The sequence below is a fragment of the Cyanistes caeruleus genome, chromosome 14 (assembly GCF_971803275.1).
Source record: "Cyanistes caeruleus chromosome 14, bCyaCae1.hap1.1, whole genome shotgun sequence".
Lineage (NCBI taxonomy): Eukaryota > Metazoa > Chordata > Aves > Passeriformes > Paridae > Cyanistes > Cyanistes caeruleus.
Window position 1 is genome coordinate 2,829,014 of NC_141714.1, and position 15,807 is coordinate 2,844,820.

At 48.4% G+C, this 15,807-nt stretch overlaps 1 protein-coding gene across 3 annotated transcripts in view; it reads right to left on the reverse strand.

Annotated features, from left to right (window-relative positions):
• Window positions 1-14,294, reverse strand: part of NEXMIF (neurite extension and migration factor) — a 153,009-nt gene extending 138,715 nt beyond the window's left edge. For 2 of the 3 annotated variants that reach the window (XM_086850128.1, XM_086850124.1), the window contains exon 1: window positions 13,190-13,305. The gene's annotated coding sequence lies outside the window, so the exon portion shown is untranslated. Of the gene's footprint in view, window positions 1-13,189; window positions 13,306-13,993 lie in introns of those variants that run through there. The other variant, XM_086850125.1, reaches the window with a different exon arrangement.
• Window positions 14,295-15,807: the final 1,513 nt, after the last annotated feature.

The window sequence follows — 15,807 nt, forward strand, 5'->3', positions numbered from 1 at the left end:
AGGAACTAAACTTCTTTTTACTAAAATAAATCAAAAACTATTTTTTAAAGCAGTACTGAGAGACTTCTTCAACACACTTTTCAAACTTTAACTGATTTTCAGGACACTCCTGGGAAGGAAACACATCCATATTAATAATCCCACTAAACAAGTGGGGTGAACAGGACAGAAAAGTGATGGCACTGTCACAGGCCTAAGAGAGAAGTCAATGTTGGCTCACTGATCCCTCCTGTGTATTTTAAATGCAAACCTTTTCTGCTGTTCTGCCGTCATCACAGCATATTTTGGAAAATAAAAGCCAGTTCCAGAGAGGGGGACAGCAACTTCAGCTTCACATGCCATCTACCTGTAAGATCCCTGCCTGCCCAGCTTGCTCACCTGGGCGAGAAAGTGTCTTCTGGAGGGAGTCCTTCTGCTCAGCAGAGCATCACACAGAGCAAACAGAGCTCATCCTGCAGTGTTTGCTCTCCCACCCTCTCTGCAGCACAGGATCACCTGCAACAGCTGGGATGTTTTTTACTAAATGCACTTTTGCAGGCAGCGTGGGACAGCAAGACTTGAAAGGACAGCTGGTAAGAACACCAACACTTGTTGCTGTGTGTTTATGCAGATGAAACACATCCAAAGCAGAGTTTGTTTTGTCCTTTGCTCCCATGTTCGTGGTGCCACTGGCCTCAGCGAGCACTTGTTACACCACACAGGTTTTGAGCAGGGTTAAGGCAAAGTTTGGCCTGCCAGAAACAGGCTGGATGTTCAGGCCTTCTGGCTTTCACCTGCACAAGGAACACACTCCCCAAAAAAGACAAAAACACTCAGCTCCATTCAGAATTAAGCAGAATTAATTACAAATTAATTCAGAATTAAATTGTATCCTGACAAAATGAAGGAAAACTTGGCTGGGTTGCAATGAGCTACAGCACCCCATCTTTCTCACCTCCAGTCCTGCCTAAAATGCTGAGGATTTTGCAAAATCATTTATGTTGGAGAAGACCTCCAAGATCACCAAGCCTAACCATTAACCCAGCACTGCCAAGTCCATCACTAAGCCACATCCCCAAGTGCAAAATTTTGGAAGTTGACTCCAATAATGTTTCCCGCATGAGAGCACTCAACCTAATTTTATTTCGGGCACAACTGTAATAAAACTACTTCTTATTACAACACGTAATTAGTGGCTAACTTTCCAAAATAAAAATGGCCATGAAATTCAGAATCAGGTTATTCTTCTACAAACCAGCATTTTTTTTTTTTTTGCTCAAGCTCTCCCCAAACATAAAACCACTTACATTGACAAACACCACAGAATTACAGCTCTGACCTATTGGATAAATAAAGTCAATGCGATTTAAAACGATTCAAGGGGCTGGGAGTTTGGCTCGATCCTTGTGGGTCCCTTCCCACCCAGGATATTCTGTAGTTCTGTAAAATTCCAGGAATGCTGTGCTTACAGAGACTCCCTACCCAGCACGTACATTCAGAAATGAAATACATTATCTAGAGGTAGTAAACAGATTTGTAATGGGTGTCACTTATCCCTGTCAACGGCGCTGACGAATAACACTGTTAACACGGATCAGATCGCCCACCAACTACAATCACAGCCCTCCCCTGTCCAAGAGCCACGGAACTTCTCCAATTAGCTGCTCAGAACTAATTGTCAGATGCAATTTGCAGTCAGCAGTTTCTTCTCCCTCCTTTTGCAGGCATTGCCCACAGCAGCAGCCTCGCTCAGCCTCCCTCCCTTCCCAGACCTAATCTCTCCTCACAGCTTTTGAGCACAGCTCTTCCAGGCAGCTGACATTTAAATAAGCTCTGTATTGACTTTCCTCTGCTGTACCTCGAGTCCTCCTTGTTTTCCTTATGTTCATATTCCAACTCTGCTGCTCTGCAGCTCCTTGCAGAGGTAATGGAAGTGAAGCTGGACTGATAATCAATAAACACCTTCACCCTGCAATCCCTCAGAGGCCGAGTCCAGAAGGAGATTTCCCACTCTTCCCATGCATATTCACTATTTTGGATAAACTTTTAAAAGGCAGGGAAAGGCTCTTTCTCAAATCTGCAGCATGTTTCAGACGACGCTAAGCCTGTGAACTTTCCTTTAACTCGCATTAAACTGATACAACTTTTAATTAAAAAAGTAATTTTGAAAAATTGCTTGTGCGGTGCGGAAGGTGATGTTCAGACAGCATCACTGATCCCTGGAGTTCTGCAGCCTTGAGTTTAATAAACTGAATTTTCAAAAGTAAACACAGCTTGCATCAGCACAAACCTTCTATTTTAGCCTCGTATTTCCCATCCTTCCCTTGCTCAGCCAGAGGAGGATGCCACAAGCTGAACACTGCATGGCTGTCACTGGAGAGGGAGAAAATTCCCAGCCCCTGGAGCTGCCAGGTGAGGAAGCCTTGCCTCTGATGGACCAAGGGAGGAGGGTGAAACATCTTCTCCCCCAGCCAGGACCAGCAGAGCTGAGGAATGAACTCACAGCCCACCCGCTTCTCGGTGAGGAAAATCCCAGGCATAAGGACTGCTCTAAAATGTGCACCTGAGCCTCAGCAATTTTACCCTCACACAGCAGCTCCTGCCTCCTCCAGCTGTAATTTAGGATTTATTTTGCCTAATCTGTTATTTCCTGTAGTAGGTAACCCAGCAAGAGGGAGGGGCAAAGGGCAGAACAAAAGCAAAACAAAAACCAATCCAAAATGTCTTGCCCTGGGCAGAAACGAGTCAAAAATACTCTCAGGTTTCTGTTTGTTTTTGTAACTGCTCACCTGGTTTATTGGGGGGCTTTTTCCAAGTCCTTTTAGAAAAATCATTTGAATTATCTCTACTCCACAACTTCAAAAAGATGCTTCATGACACTGGGTGTCATTTCTCCCTTTTCTCTTTCCCCGTTATGAATTTATCCCAATTATCCCACTGCCCAGCCCATAGGCTCAAACAAGGGCTGGGAAGCCAAGATCCTTGGGCTCATTTCCCAGCTGCATTTCTTGCAGGTCATTAATTACCCTGTGAGCTGGTTTGCTCCTCTGTAGAGCAGGGAGAGGTGGGTTCTGCAGCTTTATCCCTGTTTATAAAACAAATACTCTGAGAATCCAGGCACACTGTGCTGATCCGAAACACCAGGCATTCTGTTATGATACATAAATAAATATAAATACAGCATCTATCATTTTCACTCTACTTATTTGCATTTCTACTATTTTAAAACTTCTAATGCTGTTAGAAATGCCAAAAAGAGATGATTTCATGTTCTCATGCCTATTCCACCAGGAAATGGTAGCCCTGAATGCAATTTTTTCCTTCTGCTAAAACTGTAACTTCTAACTGTATTTTCTCAGTCAAGGCTTCATAAGAAAGCAACTTTAAAGGTGTTGTTTGCAGCTGCAGTGAAATAAACACTTAAAACATTCAGTACTAGCCATGCTGAGCAAGGTATTTCATCTTCACATCCTTTAACTCCGAGCACCACCGGTGATTATCCCGTAAAACTTAATTCTGGAGGGTGTTTTTATTAAATATGCGTTTGGATCTGGTCTCAGATCCACAAAATATTTAATCACGTGCCTAAACATTAGGTAACCCACCAAATTTGGATTTTAGGCTGTCTGGTAACACACACAACAAACTCCAGAAGATAAAACACGTTCATTCTTTATCTGAAGAGCTCCACTCCACAGATCAGCCTTTCAGAGATGTGCCAGCTCCAGCTCTAACTAGCTCTTCACACTTTTTTTAAGACTAATAGGCTTCACATATTCATCTCTAAAGGGTATAAATTCCCTTCCTCTCTTTCCCTTTCAAATATGTCAGGCAACATTACAAAAAAAAAAAATAACATCTGTGCCACAGTTATGCAACAAGCAGCATGATAACCATTAAACTGCACTTTTACAGAGAGTAGGCTGAATTAAAAAATAAAACAACAAAAAGGACACAGGGGGAAAAAAAAAAAGTTTAAAAGTTCACCTTTAAACCTTGGGATCAGGGAAGGTTTCAGCACCACCACTATCCCTTGCTTATTCTAGATTCCCTGTTTTGCTGCCCTTCTTCACTGATGCCTCATGGCTGTTAATGGCAGCCTGAATATAAATGCCATGAACTGCAAAAATGGATTGAATCTGGCTGGAAAGGGCTTAAACGTTCAGTAAGAAGATGAAGAATCCCAAAATTGGTTTTAGTATGTGTGTACATTTTGTCAGAGTATACCAACAGCACTATATATTCTTTTCTTGCAACACTTAGCAAGCCTTCTCTTTTCATAAATATAGGTCAACAGAGCTAAACTCTGTTTTTGCCTCAACTCCCACTTTAAATGCATAAAAAATTAGATTTTTAGGGAGCAGAATGAAAGGAATGGTGTATTTCATGCTATTATACACCCAGCCAAGGATCCCAAAGGGTTTGCTTGGGCTTTAAAAACAAAACAAAAACCCTTGGCATTTGTCAGACTAAAACCATTTTTCTTTGGTCTTTGCACAACCATCCTTTCCAGATTTGAATAAATAACATCAAACAAAATATTTTCACTTCCATTTACCATGCAATGCACAGAAGTTGTTCAAGGACAGACAGGGAAGAGTGTGAAGCAGCTGGGGACTCTGAGGAGGACCCATCAGACCTGGAAATGCTCATTCCAACCCCTCCTCTGCCCTCTTGTTATCTTTACTTAAGCAGCCTTACATTGCCCCAAAAAGAAATTATTCAAATAGCCACAGATAACAAGTTTAGCAGCCACCACCACAGGGTATGGCTGTACCCATAAATGCAGGGAGGAGGATGAAGGTATTAACAAAATAACCAAAATGCTGATTAAACTCTGAGCTACACATCAAGTTTTCAACCTGACCCTGGCAATTGTAGGAGTGATTTAACACAGCCCATTCAGCAAATACCCAGGCCTAACTGAATAACATATATTATATGAGTATAATATAGGATAATACCCTTAAATATAACTGTGTATTATATAGATACAATACATTTGATATATATTATGTAAATGTTGTAATACCCTTAAATTGCCTTTTGTTTTAACATCATCAGTGCAGGGTGAGAACTCATAAATTATATTGTCAGCTGCAGATTTCAGGTATTTTACGTTTACTGCACGTTGCAATGGGGAACACAACCCTTCTGCTTCCACATGAGGTTTAAGGCACAAGACACTGATTAAGCATTTCTGATGCAATATTTGGACTCCACCACGTACAAACTCACTGATCACAATGCAGATGAAGACTTTCCCATACCACACCAGGCCAGAAAGCTCCAAAACACAATTTAAGCAGCATTTTCCTCTTTTCCCCACCACTTTCCCTGAAATGTCCCACCAGCAATCCCTTCCCAGGAGCCACCTTCCTCCGTTCCTGCTCTTGGCTCTTTGCTGGCATTGAGGTTTTGCCACTCATTTCAGCCCAGAACCCCTCCAGACCACCTGCATAGGTTGGAAAGTGAATCCAAGATGCTTCCAAGCTCCCCCTGAAGTGACCTTTAGGAAGTCTTGAACTCATCCTAGTGAGGAATCCAGCACACAGATTGTGAATAAAGAACACCACAAACAAGAGTGGAAGGGAGGATAATAGGGGAAAAAAAAACAAAACCAGAGAGAACTGAGATACCAGGCTTTGCTTAACACATGAACTGGAACCTGTAATTCCGTACTCCAGCAGTCAGAATCAGCAATTCCACACTAAAGTAATTCCACACAACCACATGGCAACCAGCATTGGTCACTAATGAGCTCCAGCTCTGCAGCACAGCCAGTGCCCATCCTTCCTGCAAAGCCAGGACTGCTTCCAGAGGGTGAAATCAGCACTAGACCCTGTTGATGATTAAGCACCAGGTTTTAAACACCTTTTGCAGAAGAATAGAGAACTGTAAGTAGCACGTGGTTCTCAGCTCAGCACTGTACAGGGACATAAACGATAGCCTGAAGGTAAATCCTGAAACACAACTTTATGCTGCCTGAAAGAGCCATAAATTGTGATGCTGAGCGATCAAGCCAATCAAAAATTCACTCTTTCAAACCAGAAACTCCTTGGAAACACAGTGGCCTGCCCAGCCTCCCATCCACCTCCCAAAAGGCTGCTGATGAGGCACTGCTCAAACCCAGCAAGTAGCAGGCAAGGAAAGAGCACAAATTAACCAAAGAAACGCTCACAATAAACAAAACTCCTTTTCCTGCAGCACAAACTCCACCAAACCAACCAGATAAATAAGACAATTAAATAAGTGAAGGGTTAGGACAAATTATTTGTTCTGTGGGAAGTTCTGGCTGAAGGGTTCCTCCGAATTTGTCGTGGCTGGCTGGGCTAACACCACGGGCACTGTGGGCCAGGAGTGGTCCTGAACTCCACTGTTATCCATTAGCCATGCTGCTTGTGTCCCAGGCAGCTGAACTCCTGCACGGGCCGGCAGTGAACGCTCCACGGACTTCACAATGAATCTCCCTCGAGTCACTGCATGGACAGGTGATTTTGATATAGGAGATTTCCTTCGAGGCAGGCATAAACAAACCCCATGGAAATTATTGTGTGCTGCTCCCTACAGAGCCAGTGGTGCCAGGGAGATTGGGGTTTGCCTGTTTGCTTTAACGCTGAGCTGAGAAATTGCGGTCAGCAGCGCTTTCCCTTCGGATCTTCCCAAAAATTCTGCCATTCAATTCTGCTCTTGACAGGCACAGCTGTCAATGAAGTTAACCTGTCCATGTAATGTTGGCAGAAACATTAAACAAAAAAACCCACATCACAAATTTTTGTAGTTAAAATTAGCCCGCTCCCCAGCAGTTTTCTTCATGCAAATGGGAGCAGTGACCACCCTGAAAAAGGCAATTTTCATTTTCCCCCTTGAGGCTCCCAGAGAGCCAAGATTACTAATTGCTCCATTCCCTGGAGCAATATGAAGTAAGACCCAGCTTCCATCTGTATAACCACTGAAATACCAGCATGACCCTTAAATTCATATTCAGAGTATTAAAAAATGACCTTGCAAGCCAACCAGAAAAAAAAAAATAAATAAAAAAAAAATGCTGCTTGCTGGCCAAACAGACACCAGGTTCCCTCTGTACTGGTTAAATTCCCAGCCACCCTCCTCGTTCTCATGAAGCAGTTAAGTATTTCTCTGAAGTTATTCAACAACTGTGAAGGTCAAGTATTGTCCTGACTGGCCAGTCACAAACAAACCCACCTTTCATATCCATCTGTGCTTCAGCCACTGAGTAAAACCCCAATCAGAAGAGGGGGGGGGAAAGGACAGAAAATTAGTAGAAAAGGGACCTGAAAATTAGGGCCAATGCAGTGGATGGGAAAGAACTATTTTTCTCTTTTTTTTTTTTTCTATGTGTAAAACTCATAGTTTCAGCTAAAATACGAAAAATTTAAAAAAAAAAAGAGCTTCAGTGGCACTTCTGAAGAATAAAAAAAAAAAAAAAAAGAAGGGCTTTGGAAGCTTTAGATTTGAAGCTTCACAAGCTTCTTATGAAAAATGCAAGCTTTGAAAAACTTCTGAAGAATTAATATTCTTACTTTGGGCTCTTCTACTGCCAACGGACTACGGATGCTGTAACTAATAAAAAATAATTAATGCCAATAAACAGGCCCTTCATAAAGCTTCAGCTTCTCTCCTCCATCAAAGACTCTGCTCATTCACTGGGACATTGTACAGGAAACAAAATTCACCCACAGAACTCATCTTTTCTATGTTTGGCTCCTCTGTGCTGTAACTCACAATTAAAATCCTCCCAAGTGCGAGGAAAGGAACCCGATTTTTTCAATAAGGACACAGCTCCTAAAGCAGAGACCTCGCCTGGAATGGAACTGGGAAAGCTGGGAATTTGAGGGCCCAGGTCTCATGCTGGGAATGAAACAACCAAGAAGCTCTCAGGAGTGCTCTGAGCACGTCCTGGCACTCCTGAGAGTCTGGCCATGTCCTGCAAGATCCACAAGAGCTCCTTTTCCTGATAAACTCCATCTGTCCATATACCCTCAAAAATGCAATGGTCTCACAGCATCAGCCACCTTCTCACAGTTTCAGCACATCAGGAAAAGGACAGTGACAATGCTGGGTCTTACTCCAGGGGAGAGCAGAGGTAGAAAATGCCTGGGTTTGGTGTTATTTTAGGAATCCTGACACTCCTCTCTCCAAGGGCCTCAGCGTGAAACAGCTCCAGACCCCAGCAGGGAACACCACAAAGCAGGAAGGGACCTTCACACCAAACCCACCACGAGGAGTCCCTTCTGCACAACAGAAACCCCACAGGAGCACGAGGATAAATTGATAAACTGATAAATTGGCAAGGAAACCCCTAACTGGTGTCAAGGCCAGGCCCACGACCCCTGCTGCTCCTGCCAGCCCCAGTGACACACCAGAGACTGGCACTGCAACACCACTCAAGGTGACATCCCAAGTCAGACCTCAAGCTCCCTCTTGAGACAGAGGCACTCGTGGTCTGATGCCGAAGGAAAAACAACAGCCACTGGCAGAGACAGAGATCACAGTCCTGATAGTTTCAATTCAGGAAGGTGTTAAACTGATGGGGTAAATTAACTAGCTGGGGTCCAAGCAGAAGCAGTGCTGTTGGGCCAGCAGACTGTGGCTCCACCTTCCCAGAAGGGAGCAACACCAATAAATCAGGACAAGGAGACCGATCAGAAACTTCTAGTGACACATCCGCCCAGATTCTGAAGATGCAGCACAAAACAAAGATGTACAAGATCACTGAAAGGCAACAATCAGCCAGCAGAATTTTCCACCATGGGAGACTATCGAGACAAGAGCCTGGATAAATTAAGCAAATCAGTTATCTCCTAGTCAAAAGCTTTTTTTAAAGGCAAACAAGACCGCAAATACGAGCTCAGATTGCTGGGCATAAATCAGCTTCTGAATGCTTAAGGGTTAGAAGAAATCTCTGCCCAGGGACAACACCCCCAGCGCTCCCCACTCCCAAATCTCTGCAGTTCCTGAGACTGAGCTGGCACAGACCCTGCCTGGGACTGGAGGGCACTGGGCCACGGCCCTGGATTATTCACAGGGCTGACGTAGCAATGCAGACACAGATCCACCTCATCCCTGTCACTCTTTGGAGTCTGCATAATCATAGCTCAGCCCATGCCAGAGCAACATGAGGAACACCTTCTGTACAGAAGAAATTCTCAAGATTTAAAGTTTTAACACGAGCTAACAAACGCCAGGGATGAAAGAAATCCTGGGATGAAAGATCTCCATGACACCTGCTTTGAATAAAAAGACATTGCTACAAAAATATCACAGACCTGCTGGTCTAGAGCCTTTGCTTCATGTCATTCCCCAGACATCAATTTGCAATAGAGGCACACAAAAGCAGCATTACACAGATTACATGCTACTCCCCTGAACTGCAAACAAAATCCACCCAGCACTACCACCACAGTCCAAAGCACCACGGCACCAAAGCCACTTCCCCTGCCTGTTCCTAAGATGAATTTGCTAAGGAGAAGGGCACATTTGCAGAACTGGTGGCTCCTCCTGCAAACTCAGCTGTGGCTCAGCTTTCCCAAACACTCCCCATTTCTCCTCGTGGCCACGGGCAGGTCAGCAGTGCCAAGGACCCTCTGGCACTGGCAGCAGGACAGGTTTTATCCTCAATTCCTGCATCCTTCAGGCAAACCCCCACACCTGGATGCTCAAACCAGTCCATCATCTTCAGCATCTGTAACTTACAGAGCACATGGCAAGTATTTCATCATGTTTGGTTGTAACAGCACCCAGGAGCCCTAAAAATCAAAAAAAAAACCCCAAAAGGCTGAGATCCCACCACGCCTCTCACACCACATTACAGGTAAGAAATCAGGTGTGTCCCTGTGCTGGAAGAGCACAGGTGACACTGTGGGTGTACAAGAGCAGCTCAGAGAGAAGAGGGAAGAGCAAGGCACCAACAAATCATGGTTTGCTCAGTTTTATGCCACATGGCTCATTTACTCACTGCTGGCAGCTTCCACAAAATCAGGCTCGTCAAGCACCTGACTGTATACACAGGTAATGATTATAAAGCCAACTCAAGCGGGGCTAAAAGTACACAAAGATGTAGCATAAAAATAAAAAAAGTGCAGTCCTCTCCCAGGTGGAAAACAGGACTTTGAACGTAACAGGTGGATTACATAACAATTATTTTGCTTCCAATTCTCAAAATATTTTTTTTTCTAAATACCCTCACAGACCAAAAGCTGTCATTACTGAGAAACAATAGAGATTTTACTCTGGTAAACAGTCAGGCTACCCACCTGTCTCATGGCCAAACACAAACTCAGCAAGGGCAGCATCAAAGAGCCCCCACACAAGGACCAGGGCAAGGTCTGGAGCATCCATGGCTCTCCTCCTTGGATTCTGCCCAAGGAAAAGATTATTTCCTAATGCTGCTTTTCGTTTGCAACGGGGCATAAACTTCAAGGGGACGGTTCACTGCTGTGCTGGGGGAAAGCAAAGCAGCACGGTTGGGTTGTTGCTACAATGGAAAAGCCTTAATATCCAAAAAAATGCACCTCTCATCCGTGGTTGGGTCCCACGCCCAGGATCCAACCTGAGCCAGACCCCTTTGTCTGGGAACACTTTCTCCCCAAGCCTGGGGCCTTCTTGGTGCTGCAAGAACATTTGAGTCTTTTCATGTGTTTCTTTGCAGAGCCAGGGAAAAGATACACACGTGAGCCATCACAAAACCATCCATGAGGCCTCACCATCTCAAAAGAGAAGGACACCACCAAGGCACTGCCCCACACACGTACTGCCTGTCCCAGCTTGGGAAGTTAAAACCCACTGGCCACAACCTCTCCTCTTTTTTTTTTTTTTTTCCCAATCTCAAAGAGACTCCTCAGCATTCAGAACTCAACGTTGAAGTGGGGCTGCCAGAGCCTCGCCTCCAAAAGGCGACAGCAAACACCAGAAAAAAAGGAAAAACAAACCCACAAAAATCCCCCCTCCCCACCCCCAGAGCCGAGCGGAGGGCGAGGAGCAGAGAGGGAAAGGGGGACGAGGCACACGGGGAAGGCGGCCGGGTGCTCCCCTTTTCTGCCTCCCTTTTATTCCTGCTGAGTGTAGTAACACTTGAACTGGCTCTCTTTATTTGCAGCCGGATACACGCTTTCAAAGATACTGTACTACTGTGTAGGCCAAGCAGGGACTCTCTTTCTTCCCTTGGTTAGGGCTTTTGGGAAAATAATTATTCACCAGAACTGCCATCGTGAACAGAGCGAGCTAAATCAATGTAGCTTTGTATGGGCCATTGCCACTGCAAAGCAAATACTCCATCAAGACATGGATCAGTGAGAATTTTATCACTAGGAATCCTTATGCACATCTTTGTGTATTTTTAATATCCACCTTATCCCTCCCCGTGCTCCTGCACCCCACCCTCCCCACGGATTTGTCTTGTGCCACTGGCAGCTATGGGGCTTGGCCGTGAGATTCACATCGCTAAAATCGTCTTAAATACACAGGTTTATTCTCCTAAAAAAAAATTATAATAAAGCATTGGTGCAGAGCAGATTTATTCACTGAACAGGTTGATTTATTTAACAGACTTGACATACATCAAAACCTACTATAGGCTTACATAATTGTTATCCATTTAGCAGGTCTGGTTCTTTTGTCAAGTATTTGTTTTTCAAAAGTGATTCACTAAAGACTGCTGCCTTCTGCACAGCTCGCATACCTTAACAAATGCAGTCTTGCATGGGGTATTAGCAGGAGCGACTTTAAATTGCATCCTACCTGCCTGAGCGCTGCCGCTATCTTTTAGCCTCTGTATTATTCCTTTACCAAATCACGCACACGTACAAAAAAAAAAAAAAATATAAAATAATAATAATAAAAAAAATGTAAAACAGCAAAGCAAGAGGCAGGAGCGTGTGTAGAGCAGACCGAGCCCCGCTGGCAGCAGCGTGGGCTCGGTGTTACCGCAGTACCACGCCGCTCCAGCGATGCCAGCAGGTACCTCCGGCGCGGCACAGCCGAGTACCAGGATGTTGATGGCTGCACAGAGGTTTCGGGGCCGGCGCGGGGCAGGGGGGACGAGCAAAAGCGCCGGGCGGAAACGGGGGGTGGAGGTGGGAAAAAAAAAAAAACAAACCCTCCGGGAGGATTTAAGGACCACGGAGCCGTTTTGTTTTCCCGCAAGAGGCTCATCGAGGCCTCGGCTCGCACAGGCGCAGCGCTCCCTCCGGCCTCACGCATCCAGCCGGGGCTGCCGGGCGCGGATCCCCCGGGCGCGCACCCATCCTGCGCGGATCCCCGGGCGCGCACCCATCCTGCGCGGATCCCCGGGCGCGCACCCATCCTGCGCGGATCCCCCGGGCGCGCACCCATCCTGCGCGGATCCCCCGGGCGCGCACCCATCCTGCGCGGATCCCCCGCGGGAGGCGGAACGCGGCCGAGCATCACCCCGAGCACGGCAGCGACCGCCTCGCCGCTCATCGCCGCTCCCTCACGGCTTGTTTGCCTTCATCTAGCGCACCGTGCATCGCTCGCTCGCCTCGGAGCCGAGGGAGGATTTCGTTCCCCCACCCCCCCTCCTCGCTCCAGCATCCTCCTGGCGCACACACCGGGCACATCCCGGGGCTCGGGGATGGCAGCGCCCGGGTGCCGACCGCACGGACCCGGCGCTCCGCCGCCCGCCAGACAGATGGTTAATTACATTCACAGCCGCATTTTGCGCTGGGATAGAGTTTCAGACAATGAGCCAGTTTTATTTGATTAGCCAGTTCTCTAGTTTAATGCGCGCGGTGACAGCTACTCCCAGGGCTGGGGCTCCTTTTTTTTTTTTTTTTTTTCCTCCCCTTAAATAAAAATAAAAATCCCATCCCCCCCCCTCCTTCATTATGTTTTTGTTCTGGCCGAGGCTGAAGTAAGCGCGGCCCCCGCGGCCGCCGGGGGGCCCGGCGGGGCGGCGCCCCCGCCCCGAGCTGCACCTGCCCGGGGGTGGGGGGGCCACGGCGCCAAGTTACCGCCCCCCCCCGTCACCTCAGACCACCCTCGCACACACACACCCCCCGCAACTTCCCCGCAGGCCTCCGCGCAGGCCGGCGCTGCCATCAGCATCCCCTCCTCCTCCTCCTCCTCCTCCTCCTCCCCCGCTGCCCCCGCGGTGCTGCCGGCGCGGGAGGGAGGGGTGGGGTGGTGGGGGGGGTGTGTGTGGCTGAAGCTCCGCCGCGGCGGGACTCACCTCGGCGCGGGGCCCGCGATGGAGCGGGGGTCCCCCCGCCCGCCGGGCGCTGCCGGTGCTGCGGCTCAGCGCTGCTCCATGCGCCCGGGGCCCGGCGCGCGCAGGTGGACGCGCCCGCCCCCGGCCCCCGCCTCCCGCCGCCGGCCCCCGCCCCTTCCCCCGCCGCCGCCGCCGCCGCCGCCGCCGCCCCACGGACGGGCCCCCCGGCCCCGCGCTCCCTGCGCAGGGACGGGCGGAGGGCGGGAGGGAGGATGGGGGGCGGCGGCTCCCGCCTCGCCCCGCCGCCGCCGCTGCCTCCTCCTCCTCCTCCTCCTCCTCGCCGCCGCCCCCCCCCAGGCCTGCGCCCATTCAGGAGGTGCCGGGCAGCGCCGCCGCTGCCATTGTTCGCTGGGAGCGGGACCGGCGGCCGGGCGCTGCCCGCACCGCGCACCCCGCAGCCGCAGCCGCAGCCGGCCCGGCGGGAGCGCGCACCGCGCCCGCTCCGGACATAAAGGGCGCGTGGCCGCCGCCGGGCCCGGGCAGGTGCCGAACCCTCCGCCGGGCAAAGGGAACGTGGGCGCCGGGAAGGGCCGGGGGGAAGGACAGGACAGGCCGGGCCGGCGGGGAGGGGACAATGGGCCCGAGCGGGTGTCACCCCCCGCGCACGGCTCGGCCGGAGCCCGGGAGTGGAACTCGCTCCCAGCGCTGTCCATCCGGCTCGGTTCTCCATAGCGGATATAGGAACCACCTCAGGGCCCGCAGCAGCTTTCCCGAGTTATTTTCGCGATGACGGTATTAATAACAGCGTCTAAAACTACGCTTTACCTTCAGATGCCCATTCCCGGGAGGAGGCTGCCTCATCTCAGGATGGCTGAGGACTTGCCGAGATGCCAGGCACGCAGGGGGAAGGCAGGGACGCACCAGGCGCTGCCTTTTGCCGAGCAGGAGGGCGACAAACAGGCAAGGCAGGAGCCAACATCTCCAGAGTCTGTGAGCTGATAATATCCTCCCCTTCTCGCAGGACCCCCAGCCCTTACTCTCGCAGCCCTGTGTCTCCGTGACACCCCCGCATGTGCTGGGCTTTCTGCACTGGGGACCGGAGGAAACTGCTGTTATTTCATCTCCTGAACCAACAGAACGGTTCAGCAAATAGAAGGCAAACCAGACACACCTATTTGCCTTTAGGTTTATCTAAGTTCACTGTGATATTTAAAAGAGGTTTCTAGTCTTAAGGTATCGCTTGAGTTTACTGCTTTTTCATCTTAACACATACAGTCTAGAAATTGATTAGCTGATGCTGTGGCTAAAATATTAAAGCATCAAGCGCTTTAGTCCTTATTCCCACGGCATCAGAGACCCCCAGCCATGCAGTAATAAAGCAGGAATGTATGACAACATATGGAATGCTCCCTGAATTCAGAGCACTTTACACGTGAACCTTCAGCACTGCGAAATAAGGAACTAATCTCATTTTTTCTCATTAATAGCAGTACCCAGGAGCAGCACATGCCATACATCACATGTGAATAAATTATTCATTCTCACTGTGTCAGGGCACACACTTGAAGGGGTGTAGAAACTGGGACCAGCAGTAAATGATTTAACCAAGGCCCCAGAGTGAGGTGGTGTCAGTAGCACTTCCCAGTCCTTTCCCAAGTGATGGTTTTCCTCTCCAGCCTCACCACATTGCTGTGGGAATTACACACTTCACTCCCTGTACCTTTGCATGTTTGTAATGCTGCATTTTGTTTTACTACCCCGTCATTTTCTTGGCAGAAAGATTTGAGTAATATAAATAAGTAATTAATCAGGGTCAGGTGAGATGGTGACAGCACACCTGGCAGTGCTCACTAAAATAAGCACACAGGTGGATGGTGGTCATGAACTGCTTTCAAAATGAGCTGGGGGCAGGTTTTGCCCTCAGCAACATCACATAGGGGCTGTGCCCTTCAGAAGTGCCACCAAAGGCACACAAGCAACTTTGGCAGCTCTTCTGCTGAGGCACCTCCTAGGGCAGGAATAACGTGGCCAGAAGCACCTGGTCAGAGCCAGCCAGCTGCTGCCAATGCCTTTGGGAAGGTGCCACACTGGAGCTGTGTGCTGGAGGTGATGGCAATCACCTGAGTATAATCACCAAGATAAGATTAGAGGTAAAACCTGGCGAGGGCCTTGGTGGAGAGAAAAGACACATTCAATTAACTGAGCCTTGCACCTGGATCCAGTTTAGAAAGACAACCCAAGTATTTATTTAAGTGCTGTATTTTAGAGGGAACACAAACACAAGGCTCAGAGATTATCCTTGGGGCTGTGAAACAATATAATGCCTTTAGTTCCACTTATCCACACTTCTCATTGAAGGTCCTTCAATTACAGAACCACCACAACGGTGATCGATAGGCAGCATAAAGTTCTGCACAGCATCTCAGGCAATCTGAAAAATTAACAGTCTGTGCACTGTGATCTTTTCATGTACTGCCACAAGCAGATGTGGAAGGGGCACTGATTTGATGGCAGCACAGCAGCCCCACCTTGGCAGGGTGTTCATTTTCCAGGCTGTGGAATAGAGGCTCACAGGTGCCAGAACCAAGGTGCTAAGAAAGCTCCTTTTGGCAGGAGGGATGGACAGCCCCTGAGGCAGG